This window comes from Schistocerca nitens, chromosome 3, assembly GCF_023898315.1.
Source record: "Schistocerca nitens isolate TAMUIC-IGC-003100 chromosome 3, iqSchNite1.1, whole genome shotgun sequence".
Classification (NCBI taxonomy): Eukaryota; Metazoa; Arthropoda; class Insecta; order Orthoptera; family Acrididae; genus Schistocerca; species Schistocerca nitens.
In genome coordinates this window covers 131,029,451-131,054,992 of record NC_064616.1, presented here as the reverse complement: position 1 = coordinate 131,054,992, position 25,542 = coordinate 131,029,451, and positions in this window count along the sequence as shown.

Sequence of the window (25,542 nt, the reverse complement as noted above, 5' to 3'; positions counted from 1 at the left end):
GTGCCTTGCACTAGTATTTCAATGTATTGTATTCTAATTTTATGTTATACGTGAAATCATGAGCCAATTTATCATGCCCCTCCGTTATGTTACCTTATGTGTGGTTGAATGTCAGTGAATGGGTGTTTTACGTATCTTTTCGGGCTTATTTTGTAGTGGAAGCTAGTTGGTTGTCGTCTGCTGGGAGCAGAAGATGAGTGCCTGTTGTTTGGCCGGGTTCAGAGGCTCACCAACTTAGAATTGCTTACCTGAGCAAAAAGGTTCATCCCTTTTGTCCCGAGATTTGTGTGTTTGTCAGGTTGGTGGCGGAAACGATCCCTCTGATCGCTTCCGTCTCAGCCAGGGGTTGCTAGGAGCTTTGTATAGAGCAGGCACTCTTCTCCAGGCTGTTGGTGAGTACGGTTTGCAGCTCCTAAGTAAGGCTTCTAGTACTAATGACAAGGTAGGAGGTAGTATTAATCGCGATTTTCCTATGTTAAATTCGTTGGAATATTTAAGTCGTTCAGCCTAACTGAAACCTTACGAATTTCTGCTCGGACTGTGGTACTATTGGTTAATAATAGGTCATGATCGTGTTTAAAAATAGCTGTGGAGGAAATTGGCTTTGTTCCTTTGGGACATCGTCGTGTGGAGCATCCACTATTGAACATGATTAGGAACAGCTAGTGAACTTATATCTCGTGCCAATGTGAGACTAATTGTGTGTTTTGCGTGAGTGGTTTTATTTTTTCTATTTTTTGTGGTTTCTTTGTCATAGTATATGCTTGTGTTCGTATTGTACTACGGGTTTGGTAAACCATGTACGTTTCCGCTTCCTACTGCATACCGATAGGTTTTTCCAGTGCTAATTTAATCTGTTTTGTGCGGGATAAATTCGTTAAAACATCGGATTTTCGTGAATTAAGGCGAACTTTTGTAATGGTTTAATTCTTAACGTACCACGTGTACCTTGAATCATCGGAAGGTTTCTGGCATGGTGATTTAGTTTTCCGTTGTAGTGACAAATTCATTTTATAGTCGTTCCCTAAGAAAAGAAACGCTTCTTGTATTTGTGCTTTCCACTCAAATTCTGCTTTGAAACCATAAATGTGTGACCCAATTCACCACGTGGTGAACTGTGTTCTTTGCACGTGGGCGCATGGCTTCTCATCTCATGTACTTACGCTGACCAAATCTTGCAACTGAAATAAACCTCTTTGCAAATCAGTGCATGTTTGTAAAGGTGGTTATTCCTGTGATCTTTCTCTGTCGTGTGAATCTAGATTAAATGATTGAGAGGATGTTTCCAGTTTCCCCTTCCTCACCTTTCCCATTAATCACAACAGTTAAATTGTAGAATATAATTTCACTTATCGAAAGTAGATTAATGTAGTTCATGTTCAGGCACCAGCTAAGTGTACACGTAGGATGTCCACGCTATTTCAAAATCTTTATTAACGAATAAATATGCCGTAAAGGATAATACTGTGTGTCCTGCTACTTCATATGTTTCCATTGAATTCTAAATTTGAATTAATTCCAGTTCAGTCATTCTTGTATGTTAGGAAGGGCTTGGGCTGGTGGCGACCCTGTAAATTTTATTGTAAAAAAATTGTCTTTTGATGGTAGCTGAACCGCAGATATTTGCCAAGTGTGGATGCAATTCGGTACTTAATATGGTTCGATTCAGGCCATTGTCATCGATAAGGTTACGACGTGTAGCTTTCACCTAAAAACGGAAATAGCTCCCACTGTAGACCAGCGAACTAGCGGTTTACATAAGTAGCTTAACAATATATCTTAATCTTCAGAGAGGAAGAGAATATGAAGCTTGGTAATAACTACCAGCCCTGAGTCACTATAGACTCAGCAATAGAGGAAACAATGAAAAGAAATAACGGCTCACATCAGCGCTTGATAAGACTCGTATGATTTTCTCAGAATGTACCAGGAATCTGGACTACAGAGTTCCAGATGAGTACCAGCTCCAGCAGAAGAAGAGAAGACAGCAGCACATCGTTTTAGTGAACGCGGCGCGGGCTGTCGACCGCGTTATACTTTTTATTCGTCGTAGCAGTATGGCGAAGGCTATTTAATTTTTAGGCCGCGGCGCGGACGCCATGAAAATAGAAATGCCGTGTGGCTAGGGCCTCCCGTCGGGTAGACCGTTCGATTGGTGCAAGTCTTTCGAGTTGACGTCACTTTGGCGACTTGCGTGTCGATGGGGATGAAATGATGATGAAAGACACACAACACCCAGTCATCACGAGTCAGAGAAAATCCCTGGCCCCGCCGGGAATCGAACCCGGGACCCCGTGCGCGGAAACGAGAACGCTACCGCAAGACCACGAGCTGCGGACGCCAGGAAGATAGGCCGGAGCTCGCTCGCTCGCTCAACTCAGCAGACAAACTTCGTTTCTACACCTATTAACTCGTAACTAGGTGTGTACATACAAACGAGAATCGCATCTTCTACTGGAATCCGCTATTATGGAGTCTTACTGTTAGTAATCCTACAATGATTAGAAGTCCACAGGCCTACTATTAATTTGTTGCCGGCTGTTGTGGCCGAGCGGTTCTAGGCGCTTCAGTGTGGAACCGGGCGACCGCTACGGTCGCAGGTTCGAATCCTACCTCTGGCATGGATGTGTGTGATGTGATTAGGTTAGTTAGGTTTAAGTAGTTCTAAGTTCTAGGGGACTAATGACCTCAGATGTTGAGTCCCATAGTCCTCAGAACCATTTGAACCATTTGAATAATTTGTTTGTGCTGTACTGGCATACAATAAAATTAAAATCAAGCCAAAATGGTTATCAGTTACATAAGGCAGCACTTCGTGTATGAAAATACAACTATTAAGAAGAAGAGGCTAAATGCTATTAATAAGCCGTTATATCACTTATATCGAGTATTGAGCTTAAATTGAGTTTTGTTGTAGTATTGTTAATCAGTTAGACTACATAATAGCAGATTCCAGTAGAAGATGCAATTCTACATCTACATCCATACTCCGCAAGCCACCTGACGGTGTGTGGCGGAGGGTACTTTGTGTACCTCTATCGGTTCTCCATTCTATTGCAGTCTCGTATTTTTCGTGGGAAGAAAGATTGTCCGTATGCCTGTGTGCGGGCTATAATATCTCTGATTTTATCCTCACGGTCTCTTCGCGAGATATACGTAGGAGGGATCAATATACTGCTTGACTCCTCGGTGAAGGTATGTTCTCGAAACTTCAACAAAAGCCCGTACCGAGCTACTGAGCTTCTTTCCTGCAGAGTCTTCCTCTGGAGTGTATCTATCATCTCCGTAACGCTTTCGCGATTACTAAATGATCATGTAACGAACCGCGCTGCTCTCCGTTGGATCTTCTCTCTCTCTTCTATCAAACCTACTTCCTTTGTTTTCGGATTACATTTCCTTAGGATTCTTCCAATGAATCTCAGTCTGGCATCTGATTTATCGACGATCAACTTAATATGATCATTCCATTTTAAATCACTCCTAATGCCTACTCCCAGATAATTTAATCACTCCTAATGCCTACTCCCAGATAATTTATGGAACTAACTGCTTTCAGTTGCTGAACTGCTATATTGTAGCTAAATGATGAAAGATCTTTCTTTCTATGTATTCGCAGCACATTACACTTGTCTACATTGAGATTCAATTGCCATTCCCTGCACCATGCGTCATTTCGTTGCAGATCCTCCTGCATTTCAGTACAATTTTCCATTGTTACAACCTCTCGATATACCACAGCATCATCCGCAAAAAGCCTCAGCGAACTTCCGATGTTATCCACAAGGTCAATTATGTATATTGTGAATAGCAACGGTCCTACGACACTCGCCTGCGGCACACCTGAAATCACTCTTACTTCGGAAGACTCCTCTCGATTGAGAATGACATGTTGCGTTCTGTTACCTAAGAACGCTTCAATCCAATTACACAATTGGTCTGATAGTCCACATGCTCTTACTTTGTTCATTAAACGACTGTGGGGAACTGTATCGAACGCCTCTCGTTAGTACGTACGCGCCCAGCTGCGAGGTAACATGTTTAGGAAGGCATTTTGCGTGCTGAGCTGAGCGAGCGAGTTGAGTTCAGACCCACGTTCGTGACGTACGCCTCGCGGCCTGTCTTTCTCGTTGGCCTCGAGTAGCTACCATTGCAGCACCTTCCTCTGATGCGGCAGCAGAGAGGGACGCGTCGGCAGTTGTACGCCCAGAGGCAAAACTGGGCACAGGCGTGGCATCACGTCCTCCTTTTAACTGAGTTTCGGTTCTGCGTATACCTGTGGGACGCTCCAATGAGAAATGTTATATCCTAGCCAGTAATGCCAACCGAGCCCGCTGCCAAAAAGGTTGGCAGCATCAAAGTCCGGACGCCGTCCGCATAAGCAGCGCCAGCGATACAGGAAATCGCCGCAAGTCTGCGCGCGCCACCGCTGGCTTCTGGCTTCTTAAGCGCTGGAGTCGCGAGCGCTAGGACAGTTCTGTATTCGCCGCTCAGTTGGATACTCGCCACCGAATTGTGTACTTGCTAGTCAGTTGTGTGTTCATCGCAGCAGAGTTGTTTGTCGTCAGCCGACGCTGACCTAGCCGCTCCGACTCGAACTAGACAGATTTCTGTAGACCATGTTCACCACCGTGTTCTGTATCGTCGTTAATAAAGATAAGTACCGACTTTCATTTAATCCGAGTGTTTGGGTTTTCATCTTTCTGTTCACTGTTCCAGCGGACCGGTCGGCCCGCTATTAAAAGTGTGGCGGTGACTTCGTAGGCCGTTTCTACAGCGAAGTGTTGTCGCTACGAAGGCCGTCACAAAACTGGCGACGAGGACTTCCGAACTCGTGTGCAGGGCTGGTTTAAATTGTTTCTTGAGATAGAATTTTGGGGGCTGGTTTAATTTGTGTTCACTATGTCTGCCGATTTACAACAGTTGATCTTGTTACAGAGTCAGCAAATACAAAGTCTGGTGAAAGCAATCGCCAAACAAGCGGCTAATCCACCACCACACAAGGAACAAGCACAGGCAGCACCGCCTTTTCGTGCTTTTGAGGCATCACGAGAAGAATGGCAAGAATATTTCGCGCAGTTGCAGGCGCACATGTCAGTCTACAAAATCACAGGTAATGAGCGGCAGCTTTATTTAATTTCCACTGCAGGCGTGGAAGTCTATAGACTACTTTGTAAGTTGTTCCCGGAATCCAAGCCAGAAGCTTTAGACTATGACGTTGTTGTTACCAAGCTTGCTGAGTATTTCGAGTCGCGAGTTCATGTGGCAGCAGCCAGATTCAAGTTCTTCAGATTAAAGAAACTGCCACATCAATCTAATAAACAGTGGTTAACAGATTTACGGGGCCTCACCCGTCAGTGCCGATTTAATTGTGTGTGTGGAGCTTCCTACAGTGATGTCATGTTACGAGACGCTATTACTCAAAACATTGCAGATTCTCGTATTCGTGCTGCTATTTTAAAGTTGCCTGACCCGTCATTAGAGACTGTGATGAACATTATTGAAGCCCAAGATACTTTTGACTATGCTGAGTGTGAGTTAGGTCAGCCATGTATTTCTCAAATTGCCTGTGCTAAGCAAGTTATGTCACGCCCGCGGCCCCACCGGCAGAGTCAGACTGTAAACACTAGCCGGCCGCGTCATGTTAAACACATTCGTCAGCCGCGTGTGCAAAATGATAGAGTTAAGTCTTGCCCTAAGTGTGTTCTTGCTCATCCTCGTGAACGTTGCCCGTTAAGAAACGCGGTTTGTCACTTTTGTCAAAGGAAAGGACACATCCAGACTGTTTGTTTGCGTAAACGCAAGAACAATTCTAGTGCTGCCCAGCCCATGGATATTCATGTTCTTCAAAGCCAGCCCGCCCAGAAGGTCGCGTTTAAAGACTCTTCCACGGTTCGTGTGGGAAATAAACTTGTTCGCAATAAGCCACCCACCCAGCCCTCTGCTATGCGACCCAAGCGTAATTCAAACGCTGTAAAAAGTACTGTACAGACTGCAAGTGAAGCGGGAGTTGTTCCACCCGCCCAACCCACGAGTTGTCGTAAGCAGCGAACACGCGCTAAACGCGCTGATTTGGTGTCTTCCGCCTCCACTGCTCCGATCCAGAGGCAGTGTAATAAACTATTTGTGAAGCTACGCATCCAGGATAAGACCTTCAATTTTCAATTAGACACTGGTGCGTCTGTGACTCTCATAAATAGTGCTACGTATGCGGCTATCGGCCGTCCTAAACTTTCAGCGGCAAAACATTCTTTGGCTAGTTATAGTGGCGAACACATTCCTGTGTTAGGTGTATGTAGCGTGCCAGCCACATTCCGGGGCAACACAAAAACAGTTTCATTCACAGTGCTCCGCGCTACAGACAGTGTAAACATTTTCGGATTAGACTGTTTTGACTTGTTTGGCCTGTCTATCCAAGACAATGTGTTGCAACTTAATTCTGTTGTTGTTCCTCCAGCCAGCATAACCGATTTGTGTAAACGATACAGTGACATATTTAAAGACGAACTCGGTTGTGCTGCGAACTTTGCCGCTCATATTACGTTAAAAGATAATGCTCAGCCTCGATTTTTTCGAGCTCGTCCAGTGCCTCACGCCCTCCGGGCACCTGTAGAAGATGAACTTCGTCGTTGGCAAAACGACGGTGTTATTCAACCCGTTTCAGCGAGCCAGTGGGCTTCTCCCTTAGATATTATAAAGAAACCGTCTGGCAAGTTACGTTTGTGTGCTGATTTTAAGTCGACAGTTAATCCTCAGACTGTCATTGATTCTTTTCCTTTGCCTAGACCGGACGAGCTGATGGATAAGTTAGGGGAAGCTCGTTTCTTTTCCAAAATTGATCTCCGTGAAGCATATTTGCAATTGCCCCTCGACGAGCAATCACAACAGTATTTTGTCATAAACACGTCGTTGGGGTTGTTCCGTTTTCTGCGTTTGCCTTTTGGTTGTGCGTCAGATCCAGCTGTTTTTCAGCGTTTTTTGTCACAACTTCTGGCTAATGTGCCATCGTGTTGCAACTATTTAGACGATATTGTTGTGTTCGGTCGGACGCCTGCTGAACATTTCCGTAATTTGGAGTGTTTGTTTACAGTGTTGTCTCAGGCAGGCCTACGTTGCAACATCGATAAATGTTCATTTTTCCTTACGGAGTTGGAGTATCTGGGACATGTTATTAATGCTCAAGGCATTCATCCCTCCCAGTCACATTTAGCAGCTATTCGTGATTTGCCCGCCCCTCACAATCTGCATGAATTGCAAGCAGTTCTCGGCAAATTGACATATTATATTAGGTTTATACCTAATGCATCACAGATTGCTGCACCGTTGCATCGTCTCCGCCGTACGAATGTTCCGTTTGTGTGGTCAGCTGATTGCCAATCAGCCTTTCAGCAGCTAAAAGAGGCTTTATTGAATGATCGTTGTCTGGTCCATTACGACCCTAACAAGCCTCTGGTGTTAGCTTGTGATGCTCTTCTTTCGGCCTCGGTGCTGTGTTGTCTCACCGAGTCGGTAACACCGAACGTCCTATTGCGTTCGCATCTAAATTGCTAAACAAAGCTCAGTGTACTTATAGCCAATTGGACAAGGAAGCGTTGGCTATTGTGTTCGGTGTCACAAAATTCCATCACTACCTCTGTGGTAGACCATTCTATTTAGTAACAGATCACAAGCCCCTAACGTCACTGTTTCATCCGTCTAAACCAGTTCCTCAGCGGACAGCTCAGAGACTACAACGTTGGGCTCTTTTGTTATCACAACACCAGTATGAGATAATGTATCGCCCTACAGCTCAGCATGCAAACGCTGACGCGCTTTCTAGATTGCCGATTGCTGCGGATGATGTCTTCGATTCCTCTGACGACTCTTGCCATCAGATTGACGCCGATGAGCATCAATCCCTCCGGGATTTTCCGATTGATTATCGTCAGGTGGCACGTGAGACAGCTACGGATCCTCATCTGAGTTTACTATTACGTTTTGTTCAACGTGGTTGGCCGTCCAAGGCAAAGGACATATCGGATCCTGTGGTTCGTCGCTATTATCCGCAACGTCATCTGTTGTCTGTTTCGCACGGAGTTTTGCTGTTACGCACCGAGAATGACCAGCTTCGTGTAGTGGTTCCCCAAGTGCTCCAATCCAAGGTCCTCGACTTGTTGCATCAAGGTCATTGGGGAGTGGTCCGCACCAAGCAGCTTGCCCGCCGTCATTGTACATGGATCGGCATTGATAAGCAGATTACGCAGATGTCTACAGATTGTTCGACGTGTGCCGAACACCAAGCTGCTCCGCCTCAACGCTATTTTGAGTGGGCACGCCCTGCCGGTCCCTGGCAGCGAGTACATATTGATTTCGCTGGTCCATATTGGCATTCTCGTTGGCTCATCGTGATAGATGCATTTAGTAATTTTCCGTTTGTTGTGCCCATGCAGTCTACAACGTCTGCACAAACTATACAGGCGTTGACTTCAATTTTTTGTATTGAGGGTCTTCCAGAAGTTTTAGTGTCTGGCAATGGTCCACAATTTACCTCTGCTGAATTTGAAAGTTTTTGTTCTGCCAATGGCATTCGCCATGTTCTTACTCCGCCGTTCCACCCTCAATCGAATGGTGCAGCGGAACGTTTTGTACGCACATTCAAGGATCATATGGACCGCCTTCGTGCTACGCACTCTCGTCAGCAGGCCCTCATCACGTTCCTGTCGTCGTACCGGACCACGCCACGCGACGGCCCTTCGCCTGCGGAGCTTCTCCACGGCCGTCGTCATCGCACCCTACTACGGTTGTTGCACCCCCCGGATCGACCCGCCGCTTCTGAGCATCGCACGCGTTTTCAGCGCAACGACGACGTTTTTTTCAGAGTTTATCACGGTCGCCGTCGTTGGGAACGTGGTACCGTGATAAGTGTCCAGGGTCGCGGTTTTTATACTGTTCAAGGTGCTACTGGGGTGCACAGGAGGCATCAGAACCAGTTGCGCCGCGCTGGCCGCCCGGATTCTACCGCTCGTTCTTTGTCCACAGATTTGGTCCGCGGCGGGTTCCAGCCGCGCCTTCCGACTTTGCTGCCGCCCCCAGGGCAGCAGCAGCAGCCGTCGCCGCTACCACGCCGACAGCCCGTCCCGTTGATGCCTCCCGCGCAGCTTCATGCGGGAGCGCCCCGGGTGGTAGCTCCGGCGCCTGCGGTCCCTCTTCAGTCGCCACCGCCTTCGGAGCTGATGGACGTCGACCCCTCAGCCGGGCCGCCTTCCCAAGCGGTGGCTGTGCAGCCTGTACTGCAGCCGCTTTCCTTGGGCACCCCCAAGAAGTCTGACACCGCAGCGCCTTGTCCGGCGCCCACTCAGCAGCCGTCGACGCAGCGTCAGGAGACGCTGCCTCTCTTCGTGGGTCCCGACGCCCCGTCGCGTCCAGTACCAGAAGCTGCGCCCGTGGTCACAGGCGTGCACCCTGACCTCGGTTTTCAGTCGGTGTTTCCCGAGGCCCCGCGCAGCCAATGCTGGGGTGCGGACCGGGGACTGCCACCGACAACAGTCTCCGCCCCGGTCTCTTCTGCTACGTCTGCGGCCAGACCCCTCCCCCGCCGTCGACGCTCGCCACGTCATTATTCAACGACGGTGCGGCGATTTGGGGGGGAGGAGTGTTATATCCTAGCCAGTAATGCCAACCGAGCCCGCTGCCAAAAAGGTTGGCAGCATCAAAGTCCGGACGCCGTCCGCATAAGCAGCGCCAGCGATACAGGAAATCGCCGCAAGTCTGCGCGCGCCACCGCTGGCTTCTGGCTTCTTAAGCGCTGGAGTCGCGAGCGCTAGGACAGTTCTGTATTCGCCGCTCAGTTGGATACTCGCCACCGAATTGTGTACTTGCTAGTCAGTTGTGTGTTCATCGCAGCAGAGTTGTTTGTCGTCAGCTGACGCTGACCTAGCCGCTCCGACTCGAACTAGACAGATTTCTGTAGACCATGTTCACCACCGTGTTCTGTATCGTCGTTAATAAATATAAGTACCGACTTTCATTTAATCCGAGTGTTTGGGTTTTCATCTTTCTGTTCACTGTTCCAGCGGACCGGTCGGCCCGCTATTAAAAGTGTGGCGGTGACTTCGTAGGCCGTTTCTACAGCGAAGTGTTGTCGCTACGAAGGCCGTCACAAAAAAAATAACGTCATTTTGCATTCGTTATCGCCATACGTGCCTACTACCATGGTTTTAAGGAGTAACACTGAATACACAGCATGATCACTTTTGTTTCGCATAATGTGGAATATGGGCGCTACATTTGTGATGTCTTGACGCCAGTGGCTATACCCTACCTTCGAGATATCCTTGATTTCATCTTTGAACAAGATAATGCAAAACCGCTTGTTACCCGTGATTTACGGACCAGCTTAGGTTCAGAGGGTATTCAATTGATAAAGACGTCTCGTCATCGGTTGCCAAAAGACTGTCACTCCATCACTGGGTAGCCACTACGATTGACCAGTTGCGTAATGGACTTGAAGAAGCACGGAATGATGGACCTGTATCTGTCATCCGAGCTCAGTGCGAGTTAGAAACATTGTTGCCGTCAGAAGTATCAGCTCTGTACTATATTTCGTACCGTGTACTGCAGCAAATCACCAGCATTCAATCGTTTATTCTTGATACTGTATTGTACACCCAGAATGAATAACGTACATTTACTTGCTATCTTTCCTGGTGTTGCGATTTTGTTGGTCAGGATTGTATCATCATATTTTAATTTACATCCATAACACACAAACTTCTGAAATTTCAGAATCAGAGGATTTCAAAAAGGTATGTGGAAAGAATGTAACTGAGAATGAATCCACAGGATGGGAGCGGCAGAGGCAAAAAAGCAACTGGAAGGCGCTATTGGAGGTGTACACATGGTCGGTAGCTGCTGCACGGTTTCTGGATTTGTCAAGAACCTGTGGCATTGGCGCTGTGTAAACTCTGCATTCTAGAATATTTTTCGCCAAACTGTCAGATTTCCGTCTTGTGCTCGTCTTTAGGATTGTTCGTGTTGTCCTCATCCTCATCTTCCCCTACCGGCCCGTAGTGGACCACGTTTACAAACCCTTGAGACCAGTATGCTCTCAGCATTGTTCAGATTTGTGTATCAGAGCCACCTCTCTATTACTAGTGTGTGACATCATAGTGTCAGAAACGAACACGTTGACAGAAATAGTACGTTATGAAGATGGTGTGATTGGTATAACTGCTACCGATCTAACCAAGGACATTGTGTAAGGAATACCACACTACATTGACGTCAAAGTAAAATTCTGATTCATCCAACCAAAGATATTGCATTTGTAGTACAGCGCGTCGGGTGTCACCCGTGTTGTGTTTTGTGGTGTGGAGACATCATCTACAACCACGGACGTCTCGTTTGTTGCATTGTGTGCATAATTACCGGTCATGGAATCTGACGGATTTTTAAAAACGGACTGAGTACTTTGCGCTGCTGTGTTCTCTGACATATTATTGGTATTCAGACTGACTACTATAATTTGGAAGTTCATTGACCTGATTCGGTAAAGAATTGTGTTCTGACACCTGCTTGTTAGCAGTATCTATCTCAGCGTCGTCCACTGTACCGGAATCGACAGTCTGAGCGGATGGTAATTTGGGTGAAATCATACTGTCAGAAAACTGGACATTATTTTCTGTGGTGCTTTGCAACTGTTGCACCGCTGAGTTGTTAGTATCATTCTCAACATTGTTGTCAATAATCGGAAAATTGTCTGGAGGGTTGTGAAAGGAGTCTTTGTGGCACACTTGTATGTGGCACCCGAATATGATAAGAATATGAATGTAAACTAAACTGTGTAAGCAGGCTGTTTAGGTTTTTATATTGGTAACGCCACGTAGCGCTCTGTATGAAAATCACTGGCTGTGCTGTGTGCAGTCTGTGGTTGGCATTGTTGCATTATTTGCTACTGAACAGCGCGTAGCGTTGCGTAGTTGGAGTTGAGCCGCCAGCAGTGGTGGATGTGGGGAGACAGATGGCGGAGTTTTGACAGCGGATGATCAGGATGTGTGTCCATCAGAGAGAGTAAATTTGTAATACTGGATATCAGGAACTGATATATATAATGACTTTTGAACACTATTAAGGTAAATACATTGTTTGTTCTCTATCAAAATCTTTCATTTGCTAACTATGCCTATCAGTAGTTAGTGCCTTCAGTAGTTAGAATCTTTTATTTAGCTGGCAGTATTGGCTCTCGCTGTATTGCAGTAGTTCGAGTAACGAAGATTTTTGTGAGGTAAGTGATTCATGAAAGGTATAGGTTATTGTAAGTCAGGGCCATTCTTTTGTAGGGATTATTGAAAGTCAGATTGTGTTGCGCTAAAAATATTGTGTGTCAGTTTAGTGTTGATCAGAATAGGTAAAGAGCGAAATATCTGAGTACGTTCAGTTCTGCTCAGCTGTTTGAAAATCAAATAATGTAAGAGTTTTATCAGCACAGTAATTCATAAATTTTTCTAAGGGGATGTTTCAACTGAAACTATGATATTATAAATTATATATGTCTCTGATAGGCTTTATAAAGCGGATCGCTGACTGCGCACGACCGCAGAGCCAAAGATACTGTTTCTGGTCTGAGATAGTGGTGTTAGAGTAAGAAAGCGGTTGGCGCACGGTGATAGGTAGCTGTCTGTCAGCGAAAGAGTATGGAGTATTCAGTTTTTGTGCTGTGTTCTGTGAAGCCACCAAGTGTTAGATTAATGTAGGTATGTCAATATTGTTGAACACGGAAGCAGAATTCTTCATGCAAGCAAGGTAAAGATGTCAAATAATTATTATTTTTCTTTTGCCAGCGCGTTAGTATAGATGAGTTGTCTGATACTTTGTAATCGCTGAGCAGCCCCAGTGTGTACGTAAAATGGTTTGATAAAAAGGCTAGTTAGATATTTCACTTTCGTAATGTTTCTAAGATTTGTTAACGGAACTACATGTAATTTGATGATTTGCATTTATGTTGGTTTAGTGAGGTTAGATAATACTTGCTGTATGAATCTCGTTGTTCGTGAATGAATTGGTAAACATGATTTTTTTTGACCAATGTAACGTCAATTGTCAGATGCTTTCGGAAAGACAAACTTGCAATATAATTTTGCTAAAAAAAATCAGTGTTAGTAATTCACCACAATCAGTACCACCTCCATGTCCAGGACATATGTTTTTCAAAGAAGTTGGATTTTTCTTAGATGTTATCAAAATAGTTGAAATGGCTCTGAGCAGTATGGGACTTAACATCAGAGGTCATCAGTCCCCTACAACTTAGAACTACTTAAACCTAACCTAAGGACATCACACACATCCATGCCCGAGGTAGGATTCGAACCTGCAACCCTAGTAGTCACGTGGTTCAGGACTGAAGCGCCTAGAACCGCTCGGACACCGCGGCCGGCTGATGTTTTCATTTATCAGCCAAAAGAATGTACATTCCAAAGTATGGCCAGCATTGAACACTGATGAGCCTGTAGCTAGCACTTTTTTTTTTTTTTTTTTTTTTTCATGAGAGACGAGAACATGTCGCATTCAACCGTTGCTGCTCTAGAGGTAAGACAAATTAATTTATTTGTTATGTGCACAGGGACCAAAGTTATTAGTTTTGAACAAGGCCAGAGGAATCCACTGCTTAAGGGGCTCAATTCATTTTGCAGTGACTGTATTTCTTTATTGGTAGTGGGAGTTCCATTGCCCAATCAGTTCGTATAAAGGTTTTTGCAAAAAATAACACAGAGTAATTGCACCACTTGCAATTACAACGCGCTACACGATAACTCTAGTTTTGTATTCATTCCACGGTTCAGACATTTATTCAACTTAATCTAAAGAACTAATTTTTAAAGAACGTTACAGTGTGTATTTTGTGTCTTGGGTAGAGAGACGTCATGTTGGAGCGATACTCTTGTTAGGAATAAGAGGGCTAGAGCTCAAATAAGCTTTTAAAAAACATAATGCAATTGCGTCCAATATTTTTGAGGAATTATACATATGTAAGCATTGGACTGTCATTAAAATAGGCTTCTATGGAAGTTCTCTAGCGACAGTTAAAACCCACATTAGTTAAACCAACATGGAAAGGGTCTCGGACAATCCATCAAATCCTGTGTTTTTTCGTAGCATTCGATGGAAATCCAAAACATGTTATTTATGCGATAAATTATTATTGAATTGAAGAGCGATCGTAGGTAATACCATACTGACATTAGCCCTGTGTAGTGGAACCATGACATCCTTAAAGACAATATTTTCACCAGCCATAGCTGCGAGAGCATAAAAAGCTAGTTCCTACCCTTGGATCTGTAAGAGAACAACGAGTCAGGTGGAAATCCCACAATTCCAAAACAAATGAAAGTGCAGCTGTTTCGTGTGATGGATTTCAAAGTTAAAACTATAGGCATACAACACTTAGTTTTAGAAGCCATTATAGGTCCTGATCGTCTTTTTTTAAGTGTATTATCGACTTATAATATTGGATCTTATTACTACCAAATGATTAATTAAAACTACAGTCTTTCCCAACAGGTACACAGCCACCTAAAAACGCCGACTGTGAGTGGTTATGGTACGTCGTCATAAAACATAGGAGGTGGTCACATTATTGTGACTGGATTGTGTATTAACAACACGGTGGAAATGAAGGAAAGTGCGGAATCGTATTGCCAGAGGTCTACCAGCCGTACATAGAAACCCGGACGTCATATAGCGTCAGGTCAGCGTCACTACAGCGCCAAACGGAGTTGCCTCCATAACACGCGGCTGTTGAAGGAACGGGAAAAGACAGGGTCTGTCAATCAGGGAGCGGCTGTACTCTACTCTGATGGTGTTTTCCATTGCTACATGACCCAAGATAACATTTGCAAGACTTCACATGGGGAAGAATCATACGGAAACCGGAAGGCGAACGAAATGAGACAAGCGAAGCTCAGGAAGTAATGAGTGCTGTCGACAAGGGATCTCAGATCGATTCAATATTCCAAGGTTTCCAGTAGGCTCTTGATTCCTCACAAGCGACTATTAATTAAGTTGATTAAGTTGCATGCATATGGAGCATCGTCTCAGTTGTGTGACTAGATTCGTGATTTCCTCTAAGAGAGGTCACAGTTCGTAGTGATAGACGATAAATCATCGAGTAGAACAGAAGTGATATCTGGCGTTCCGCAAGGTAATGTCATAGGCCCTCTGCTGTTCATGATTTACATAAATGATCTACGTGATAATCTGAGCAGCCCCTTAGGTTGTTTACAGATGACGCTGTAATTTACCGCGTAGTAAAATCATCAGACGATCAATTCCAATTACAAAATGATCTAGAGAGAATTTCTGGATGGTGAGAAAAATGGTAATTGGCACTAAACAAGGAAAAGTGCGAGGTTCAAAAATGGTTCAAATGGCTCTGAGCACTATGGACTCAACTGCTGAGGTCATTAGTCCCCTAGAACTTAGAACTAGTTAAACCTACCTAACCTAAGGACATCACAAACATCCATGCCCGAGGCAGGATTCGAACCTGCGACCGTAGCGGTCTTGCGGTTCCAGACTGCAGCGCCTTTAACAGCACGGCCACTTCGGCCGGCTAAAAGTGCGAGGTCATCCACATGGGTACTAAAAGAAATCCGATAGATGTTGGGTATAGGATAAATCGCACAAATCTAAGGGCTGTCAATTCGACTAAATACCTAGGAATCACAATTGCGACCAACTTAAATTGGGAAGACCACAAAGATAGTATTGTGGGGAAGGCGAAACAAAGACTGCGCGGCCGGCCGCGGTGGTCTCGCGGTTCTAGGCGCGCAGTCCGGAACCGTGCGACTGCTACGGTCGCAGGTTCGAATCCTGCCTCGGGCATGGATGTGTGTGATGTCCTTAGGTTAGTTAGGTTTAAGTAGTTCTAAGTTCTAGGGGACTGATAACCACAGCAGTTGAGTCCCATAGTGCTCAGAGCCATTTAAAAGACTGCGCTTTGTTGGCAGAACACTTAGAAGATGCGAAAATCCCACTAAAGAGACAGCCTACATCACATTTGTCCGTTCTCTGCTGGAATATTGCTGCGCGGTGTGGATCCTTACCAGGTAGGATTGACGTAGGACATCGAAAAAGTGCAAAGGAGGGCAGCTCGTTTCGTGTTATCGCGCAATAGGGGTGAGAGTGTCACTGATATGATACGAGAGTTGGAGTGGCAGTCACTGATATAAAGGCGGTTTTCTTTGCGCCGAGATCTATTTACGAAATTTCGGTCACCAACTTTCTCTTCCGAATGCGAAAATATTTTGTTGACACACACCTACGTAGGGAGAAATGATCATCATAATAAAATAAGAGAAATCTGAGCTCGAGCGAAAAGATTTAGGTGTTCCTGTTTCCCACGCGCCATTCTAGAATGGAATGGTAGAGAAGTAGTGTGAAAATGGTTCGATGAACCCTCTGCCAGGCACTTACGTGTGAATTGCAGAGTAACCATGTAGATGTAGATGTAGGAGTTTGCTACTACTCACAGCATTGTTTCACGAGTATGAGGATAATACCGAACCGCAGGCACACTATCCAAAGAAGACGAGTTGGTCGACCACGATCAACCACAGCAGCAGACGACCTCTAAATTACGCAACAGACAAGAAGAGGCCTACGTCAGACAGTAGGTGCAACTGATGGAACTGCAAGGGACAGAACCTCAAGTTCCACAGTGAAAGGGCGACTACACGGTAGGGGCGGTCCCTTTGCCTGATCACTAGTATGTCGTGTTCCATTGATACTCGCACATCGGAAGCACCATTTCCGATGGTGTCAAGAGCACAGACACCGGACCTACGAGGAGTGGGATCGGGTGCTCATCACCAGTGACAGCAGATCCAGCGTGAGTAGTGATTTTCGACCTATCCTGATATGGCGAGAGAAGGGAACTGTTAATGCACGCAGCAGTACTTTCGAACATAATCGTTTTAGTGGTTCTTGTCTTGTGCTGTGGTGAGGCATAATGTTGCATGGGCGTCCTGGCACCCAAATCTTTGAATACAGCACTCCAACCGGTCAACATTACTGCGACACAGTACCCGTTCCCCGTGCTTGTCTTTTCAGGGGTGCTTCAGGCCTAACTTCATTTATATATATTACAATACAAAAATGCGTTGTATAGAGCAGATGGAGGAGCACTTGGAACAAGATGAAGTTCGGGGAATGCACTGGACTGCCCGTCCCCCGAACTTGAATCCCATTCAGCACGTGTAGTAAGCGTTAGGGACACGTACTGCAGCACGTTTACGTCCATCAACGACAATCCATCAGTTGACTGCGCTAGTGGAAGAATGGAAGCCTTTACTACAAGAATATCTCATAAAACTTATGGCGAGCATGGGAGCATGTTGTAGAGCGTGCATTGCCATGTCGATCTGCGTTAGTATTCGGAAAAATGTAGGACAAACACTGCATTGCGCCATAGCATGGCAGTATGACCACCAACAACAATTGCTTTTTACTAACGATGCTTATTCACTGTAGAGGCGAAAAACCATCGGGTATAGGTCATCATTGCCACACTTCCGGTCACACGATGTTCTAAATGTGATTGAAGTCATACTATATTGTGTCGGCTGTGATGTGGATATCCAATAGTCATGGGATGGGAGCGATGAGTCCAGCAACGTCGAGCAACATGCATAGTGCTTCTCTACACCCCAAAAACGCGTATACAGTGATAGTGACATTGATAGTAACCGGGCCAATTATCTCACGAAATAAGTATCAAACGAAAAAACTACAAAGAACGAAACTCGTCTAGCTTGAAGGGGGAAACCAGATGGCGCGATGGTTGGCCCGCTAGGTGGTGCTGTCATAGGTCAAACGGATATCAACTGCGTTTTTTGAAACACGAAACCCATTTTTTATTACATATTCGTGTAGTACGTAAAGAAATATGAATGTTTTAGTTGGACCACTTTTTTCGCTTTGTGATAGATGACGCTGCAATAGTCGCAAACGTATAAGTACGTGGTATCACGCAACATTCCGCCAGTGCGGACGCTATTTGCTTCGTGATACATTACCCGTGTTAAAATGGACCGTTTACCAATTGCGGAAAAGGTCGATATCGTGTTGATCTATGGCTATTGTGATCAAAATGCCCAACGGACGTGTGCTATGTATGCTGCTCGGTATCCTGGACGACATCATCCAAGTGTCCGGACCGTTCGCCGGATAGTTACGTTATTTAGGGAAACAGGAAGTGTTCAGCCACATGTGAAACGTCAGCCACGACCTGCAACAAATGATGATGCCCAAGTAGGTGTCTGTGCTACTGTCGCGGCTAATCGGCACATCAGTAGCAGACAAATTGCGCGAGAATCGAGAATCTGAAAAATGTCGGTGTTGATAATGCTACATCAACATCGATAGCACCCGTACCATATTTCTATGCACCAGGCTCTGAACGTCGTGTACAGTTCTGCCACTGAGCACAAGAGAAATTACGGGACGATGACAGATTTTTTTCATGCGTTCTATTTAGCGACGAAGCGTCATTCACCAACAGCGGTAACGTAAACCGGCATAATATGCACTATTGGGCAACGGAAAATCCACGATGGCTGCGACAAATGGAACATCAGCGACCTTGGCAGGTTAATGTATGGTACGGCATTATGGGAGGAAGGATAATTGCCCGCATCTCGTGGTCGTGCGGTAGCGTTCTCGCTTCCCACGCCCGGGTTCCCGGGTTCGATTCCCGGCGGGGTCAGGGATTTTCTCTGCCTCGTGATGGCTGGGTGTTGTGTGCTGTCCTTAGGTTAGTTAGGTTTAAGTAGTTCTAAGTTCTAGGGGACTTATGACAACAGCAGTTGAGTCCCATAGTGCTCAGAGCCATTTGAACCATTTGAAGGATAATTGGCCCCCATTTTATCGATGGCAACCTAAATGGTGCAATGTATGCTGATTTCCTACGTAATGTTCTACCGATGTTACTACAAGATGTTTCACTGCATGACAGAATGGCGATGTACTTCCAACATGATGGCTCGTGTGCGGTTGAAGCGGTATTGAATAGCATATTTCATGACAGGTGGATTTCTTTTGTGGGGAAATTTGAAGGATATTTGCTATCGTGATCCACCGACAACGTCTAACAACATGCGGCAGCGCATTGTCAATGCATGTGCGAACATTACGGAAGGCGAACTACACGCTGTTGAGAGGAATGTCGTTACACGTATTGCCAAATGCATTGAGGTTGACGGACATCATTTTGAGCATTTATTGCATTAATGTAGTATTTACAGGTCATCACGCTGTAACAGCATGCGTTCTCAGAAATGATAGGTTCACAAAGGTACATGTATCACATTGGAACAACCGAAATAAAAAGTTCAAACGTACCTACGTTCTGTATTTTAATTTAAAAAACCTAGCTCTTACCAACTGTTCGTCTAAAATTGTGAGCCATATGTTTGTGACTATTACAATGCCATCTATTACAAACCGAAAAAAAGTGTTCCAACTAAAACATTCATAATTCTTTACGTACTACACGAATGTGTAATAAAAAATGGGGGTTCTTTAAAAAAAAACGCAGTTGATATCCATTTGACCTATGGCAGCGCCATCTAGCGGGCCAACCATAGCGCTATCTGGTTTCCCCCTTCAAGCTAGTTTCGCCTTTGTAGTTTTTTCGTTTGACGCTTATTTCGTGAGATTTTTGGCCCGGCCACGATCAATGGACCACCCTGTATAGCAATGTATATTTATTAAAGTATCAGCCCAGATGTCTACAAAAATGTGAGATACAGCTCCCAAGCCAGACATCTACATGGAAGAACGTGATAATGCTACCCTAGGATCGTTACAATATATGAACGACTTTGACATCGTTTGAAGTGTATTTTGGTATAATAATACGCATAATCTAGACTTAACCCTATCACTACCAAGGCATTCTCAAAACCCACATTACCAAGGGGGGAGGGGTACTTAATGCCACACAAAAAATTAAAACAAAAACAAAATTCGTTAACTGTTGAATTATATTAACTACATGGTTTTTAAAGATCTACTGATCTGAAAGTAAGGTCCACAAACTGAAAATACTTTGTAGCACATTCTTAGCAATATAAACGCACTTTCAACAGCGGGTACTACCGACATCATGAGAATTCTAGAGAGACAAGACAAAATTATCATATTCCCATTGGTTCTATGTGTGTGCAAGGGAACGGTAGTATTATTTTATTCTGAATTCTGTAGCACTATCCAACTCAATACATGTTAGTTGCACGTCGTATGTATTTGAAATCGTAAAACATAGGTGGATGCAGTGTAAAGTGGTATCATTTAACAACCGAAACACATTGATTGCATACTGACATTACTATATGCTAATCATGAAAAATTTGCTGATAAAGGATAAAAAAGTGACTCTGTGGGCAACTTTGATAGCATAAGTTTTACTTACGTGGCTTAGATTAGCTCCTAAAGAATTGCTTGGCGTTTGTCTAATTTTTTAACCCTATTTATCGTACATTTAACCTTTTTTTCGACTGTCCTCTTCGGCTGTATCAACTGTAGCAAATTAATTTCTTTTGACACATATACAAGGCAGTGTTTTGATGGAGAGTGAAAGCGTGTTGGCGAAGGATGGTCTAAGGTGCCGTTAGCATTGACACTGCTTCATGTCTCATCGCTAGAGCTCTGTAGCTTGAGAGTCTGAACTTAACCAAAAAAATGGTTCAAATGGTTCTGAGCACTATGGGACTTAACATCTGTGGTCATCAGTCCCCTAGAACTTAGAACTACTTAAACCTAACTAACCTAAGGACATCACACACATCCATGCCCGAGGCAGGATTCGAACCTGCGACCGTAGCAGTCGCGCGGTTCCGGACTGCGCGCCTAGAACCGCGAGACCACCGCGGCCGGCAAACTTAATCAGTTAGGGTCGTTCCGATATCTATATCTGTCTGCTTGTGACATCCTGTGCCCATTCTCTTTTTAAAATTTTACCGTCATACTTCATTATGATTGCTATAAAGTGGGCTGGGTGTCTTCAGAGTGAATTTCTCCATTAGTATGTGTTGTGTACATAGTCCCGCGTAGTCAGCGCGTACACAACTTTCCCAATAGAGCGCGCCCTGCTAAGCACAACAGCGCAGGCGCAGCGCTCGTCCGTCTCCGCACTACGAGACGGCGCTGCCATAAAGACGGACCAAATTCTGCTTCCGCCGATCCGCGTATTAATATGTAACGCAGCCAATGAGATTCCTGCTAACGTAGAATCTTTTCTCCTCGCGCATCACACTCGCGCAGTGATACCTGAACGCGCGAGGTATTATAACGAGTGTACAGACCTCCGATTAGCCAGTCTGCATTAGTCTGCGTTAGTCTGCATTAGTCTGTAGTCAAGTTTCAGTCTGCACCTAATAAGATTATCATATTCCTGTGCATAGCCATGAAGATAAATGAATAGACACTTTGTCAAGTATCAGAGATATGTGAGAATAAGTTTAACGTACCAAGACCAAAGGAACTTGAGATTGTCAATTGTAAACAGCATCCAGAATCAAGTTACGTAATATCTATGCCTTTTTATTATTTTAATAAATGTGTGTGAAAATTAATCAAGTTCTGTTTCAAGTTGGTCACTGTCAATCTGCTACTCTAAGCGTGCAAGTGGCATTTCTATCGTCTGACCCAACGGCAGAAGATAAACACGCCACGATAAGACCAAGAGACATATTACTGACACTCGCCTACTTCGTTAGAGTAACAAGTCAAATAATCTGATGGTGTGTGTACCGAAAGTCTTACAGTACGCACACCACAGTATGCCACCACGCATACTGAAAATTAAGTCACATCCACCCTACCCTTGGCCGTGGAGTATTCTCCAAAAAAGCTGTAATTCCAACACATGTATAAGTTATGACCGAAAGTGCTGTCATCTGGAGTCTTCACTCTTATGTTTCTTAATATGGACAATGGACTAACTGTGTTTGACGTGTTGAGACTATTATATATCTGACTATAATTTTAAGTTCGATATCGATTACCCAAACTGGTGTTGCTGATGTGAGCTCATATTTTAAAAAAATAAACATTGTGATCCATTTACTACTGCATAAACACTGGACTAAGGGCTTAAGTCTAGATTATGACCGGCCGTTGTGGCCGAGCGGTTCTAGGCGCTGCAGTCTGGAACCGCGCGACCGCTACAGTCGCAGGTTCGAATCCTGCCTCGGGCATGAATGTGTGTGATGTCCTTAGGTTAGTTAGGTTTAAGCAGTTCTAAGTTCTAGGGGACTGATGACCTCAGAAGTTAAGTCCCATAGTGCTCAGAGCCATTTGAACCATTTTCTAGATTATGAACATTATTTTATCAAAATACACAGAAAACAATAACTGAGTGTGCTACCTGGGTGAAAAATGAATAACCAAGCTAGTTTTAAAAGCATAACGGTTTCGGGTAGGAGTGGAAGTATGTTTCTCGTTGGTCCAGAGAGAAAGGATGGTGGTGAGGGATGTGCTTGGCGCGTAACCTGTTATCAGCGGTTATCCGCAAAGCCGTCGATCGGTTATGAAAGGTCTTGTTGTAGCGAGATGTCTTCTTCCTGAATGATTGGTTGGGTCGGTGATTTGGGGGAGGGGTCAAACAGCGAAGTCATCGCTCCCATGATCTACGATGGCAGCGATGCAGCAGGAACAATACAAACAACACAGTCCAGTCAACCGGTAGGGATAACGTGCAAACAAGGAGGGAAAAGGGACGTCTGGGCAGCAGGAAGAGGAAAGAAAGAGGAAAGAATAGGATGAGGGGTGGGCGGAAACGGGGAGAACAGGGGTGCTCCAGAAACGCTACGCGCGTTGGGGCACTAGCACCGCCACCGAGCCGCCCCGACATGCACACCATATCATCATCACGACACAACGGGGATAATACCAGGGGAAGAAGACACAAAAAAATGGGTACAAAACAGCACAACAGATCAGACAAAATGTAGGGAAAAGACGGGCGAACCTGGCCGGTGTGGAGACAACCAACGCCTGTGCTAACTGAGGGACTCAAATTCCAGACAAAAATTCAAGTACTTATACTTGAGAGTAAAAGTCACTTACGCGAAGAAAACCGAGGACAAACGTAACCATACGAGGGTCGTCTGCTAACATCCGATACTAGCAAGGTGGGAGGGAGGGCATATTCAGTGCGAAGGACCAAACGGCGAGGGGAATACAGCAAAATATGGATCACCCTGAGCGGAGCCCCAAGGCAACAGAGGGGGGGGGGGGTCTCATTGTGGAGTAAAAATCCATGGGTGCACCTTTTATGGCCAATACGAAGACGGCAGAGGATAGTAGATTCCCGCTGGGAGAGGCAGAGGGAAGAACGCCACATGGTGGGAGTCTCTCCGAACGATTGCGCTTCATTTGTGCCAGCTATCATATACACCACCATATACATTGCGCAAGTTTCTCAACCACTCCTGGAGAGTTGTGGAACAGTAGTTTGCGAACTGGTGAATATCCAGCGAATACATGGGGGAGAGCAGTGAGTATTTGTACCAGTCTTTGATATTTCTACCTACGTCTTGGGATCGTTTTGCCGTTATTACCGAGGGAGGGAGATCCCTCATTCAGAACTGATACAGCAGCAATGTCAGGCACCATACCGGTGTGCATTATATGGCAACATCGCTGGACTCTGTGTCTGCAAGCATCGGTGTTCGCGGCAACACACCCACACGTCGGAGTCTGAGGGGATGGCTACCCTGCAGACGACATGATTTTCTCTGGGGTTGTCACGGATACTCGACGACTCTCTACAAGCGTATTTTGCAGCACAGTGCTGGAAATGCAGTATCTTTGGTTGGAGGCAATAGAATTTTACTATGACTTCACCCAATCTTGTAATGTAGAGTGGTATTTCTGATACAATACCTTTGTTTAGAAATCGGTAGTGCTTATAGACTTCTCTATGACGTCATCGACACAACGTACTGTTTCTGCCAATATGGTCCTTTCTGACACTACGACGTCGCACACTAGTAATGAAGTGGTGTCTTAGGAATGGTACATAAATTTGGACAATGCTGGGAGCAGCATGACGTCGATACAGCGCGATGTGACATTATGACGCGACGCCGTGACACACATAACGAACGTAATAGGGTAAAATTGTGGAAAAATGAGAGTAATTACAGATCTGTCTGGGTGTGTCCTCTACTGGTGCCTCGAAATATTAATTTGTTGCTAACAAAAAGACCTCGACTGATGTAATTTGTTATTAACAATATGACACCGCCTACAACCTATGGTACCCACTCAGGGGTCCCAATAGTAAAAGATAGAGTTGGGAAGATGTGCCTCAATATCAACGATACCTAATTGAAGCACTTACAGCATTTAGATTGTCTGGGGCCATCATGATGTCGGGAACAGAGGGGCGGATATTGCGTAATGGGACAAAATACGAAAATTGGAAAAAATGCGTAAAAAGTTCGAAAATATGGAATTATGAGAGTACCTAGATATCTACCAAGCTGTGGCCTCTGCTGGTGCTACGTAACACTAAACTGTTATTAACAGATAGACCTAGAGTAACGTAATTTGTTGTTAACATATGGACTCCATCTCTCCATGTGCTACTTAACACTACCCAGTTATGAAATAGGAAAACCGGGTAAAAATATGAAAGCTGAGGAAAATGTTGAAAAATACGTAGAAATGAGTATGCTTACGTGTCTGCCTCGATGTGGTCCCTGACAGGGTCGCGTTATATTGTTATTAACAAATACACATAGCCTGTCCCTTTGCTGTCCAACTCCTTAGTTATATAAGATAAAAGTGTGAATGGGTTGCTTGATCCTCATTGGTCCAATGTGGCCAGGAGGGGAGGGGAGGACTAGAGGGGCTTTCCACCACCTTTATGAAATGTGACGACTATAGACTTACATCTCGACCATGAATATAAGTAGTACAATTGCTTAAGTGATTCCCCTGGGTGATCTTGATCAATTACCTGGGGTTCTCCGTTGGGGAGGGGGGGGGGAGATAAAGTGGGTGAAGCGAACACCTCATCTAGGTAACGTAACACGGGATTTCTAACACAAGATCTTTATCTTGGCTTGAAATCTCACTGGTACACTACTCACGTTTTTCAAGTTATCTTTCTGTATGTATCTAATCCGTATACACGAAGTATTGCACAACTCCTATTATTAGCTTCCAGGTATTGTATAGTAGTAAAAGTTTCGATAAGAAACACATGTCCAGAACTATACCGTTGGGATGTAAAATAAGCTTGAAGATGGGATCACTTTCACCGTACCCACACAGAGAAAACAGTGAACTCTGACCTGTGTGTTCTAGAGGAGTCCATGGCATGGGCAAAGTTTCGAGTACCCGTAGTCGGGTTCTCTTCTACGTAACGACGTAGATCTTCTTCAAAGGCAAGAGTGCAACGCGTCTGTGGAGTACCACAGTCAACCCTGCTAGCTACAGACATGCTACATTCTTGCGGCCGTTGTTATAGGCTGATGACGGCGCCTTGTTCTACGTTTG